Below are 1,975 nucleotides of genomic sequence, written 5' to 3'. Positions count from 1 at the left end.
CTTGTTGTAGAAGAGGTACCTTGACTATCACCTGCTGAGAGTACAGCTTGTGAATGGCTTCCAAAACCGTCTCCCTTTCGGAGGGGGACGTTGGTAACGCAGACTTCAGGAAACGGCGAGGTGGATCTGTCTCTAATTCCAACCTGTACCCTTGAGATATTATCTGCAGGATCCAGGGATCTACCTGCGAGTGAGCCCACTGCGCGCTGTAATTTTTGAGACGACCGCCCACCGTCCCCGAGTCCGCTTGAGAAGCCCCAGCGTCATGCTGAGGCTTTTGTAGAAGCCGGGGAGGGCTTCTGTTCCTGGGAAGGAGCTGCGTGTTGCTGTCTCTTCCCTCGACCTTTGCCTCGTGGCAGATATGAATAGCCCTTTGCTCTCTTATTTTTAAAGGAACGAAAGGGCTGCGGTTGAAAAGTCGGTGCCTTTTTCTGTTGGGGAGTGACTTGAGGTAGAAAGGTGGATTTCCCGGCTGTAGCCGTGGCCACCAAATCTGATAGACCGACTCCAAATAACTCCTCCCCTTTATACGGCAAAACTTCCATATGCCGTTTTGAATCCGCATCGCCTGTCCACTGTCGCGTCCATAAAGCTCTTCTGGCCGAAATGGACATAGCACTTACCCGTGATGCCAGTGTGCAGATATCCCTCTGTGCATCACGCATATAAAGAAATGCATCCTTTATTTGTTCTAACGACAGTAAAATATTGTCCCTGTCCAGGGTATCAATATTTTCAATCAGGGACTCTGACCAAACTACCCCAGCACTGCCCATCCAGGCAGTCGCTACAGCTGGTCGTAGTATAACACCTGCATGTGTGTATATACTTTTTTGGATATTTTCCATCCTCCTATCTGATGGATCTTTAAGTGCGGCCGTCTCAGGAGAGGGTAACGCCACTTGTTTAGATAAGCGTGTTAGCGCCTTGTCCACCCTAGGAGGTGTTTCCCAGCGCTCCCTAACCTCTGGCGGGAAAGGGTATAATGCCAATAATTTCTTTGAAATTATCAGCTTTTTATCAGGGGCAACCCACGCTTCATTACACACGTCATTTAATTCTTCTGATTCAGGAAAAACTATAGGTAGTTTTTTCATACCCCACATAATACCCTGTTTAGTGGTACCTGTAGTATCAGCTAAATGTAACGCCTCCTTCATTGCCAAAATCATATAACGTGTGGCCCTACTGGAAAATACGGTTGATTCGTCACCGTCACCACTGGAGTCATCGCCTGGGTCTGGGTCTGTGTCGACCGACTGAGGCAAAGGGCGTTTCACAGCCCCTGACGGTGTTTGAGTCGCCTGGACAGGCACTAATTGATTGTCCGGCCGCCTCATGTCGTCAAACGACTGCTTTAGCGTGTTGACACTATCCCGTAGTTCCATAAATAAAGGCATCCATTCTGGTGTCGACTCCCTAGGGGGTGACATCCTCATATTTGGCAATTGCTCCGCCTCCACACCAATATCGTCTTCATACATGTCGACACACACGTACCGACACACAGCAGACACACAGGGAATGCTCCTAACGAAGACAGGACCCACTAGCCCTTTGGGGAGACAGAGGGAGAGTTTGCCAGCACACACCAAAAGCGCTATATATATATCAGGGATAGCCTTATAATAAGTGCTCCCTTATAGCTGCTTTGTTATATCAAAATATCGCCATAAATGTGCCCCCCCCTCTCTGTTTTACCCTGTTTCTGTAGTGCAGTGCAGGGGAGAGACTTGGGAGCCGTCCTGACCAGCGGAGCTGTGAGAGGAAATGGCGCCGTGTGCTGAGGAGATAGGCCCCGCCCCTTTTCTGGCGGGCTCGTCTCCCGCTATTTAGAAAAATTAGGCAGGGGTTAAATATCTCCATATAGCCTCTAGGGCTATATGTGAGGTATTTTTAGCCTTTATAGGTAATCATTTGCCTCCCAGGGCGCCCCCCTCCCAGCGCCCTGCACCCTCAGTGACTGCCGTGTGAA

This window comes from Pseudophryne corroboree, unplaced genomic scaffold (genome assembly GCF_028390025.1).
Source record: "Pseudophryne corroboree isolate aPseCor3 unplaced genomic scaffold, aPseCor3.hap2 scaffold_263, whole genome shotgun sequence".
NCBI lineage: Eukaryota > Metazoa > Chordata > Amphibia > Anura > Myobatrachidae > Pseudophryne > Pseudophryne corroboree.
This window is presented reverse-complemented; position numbering follows the sequence as displayed.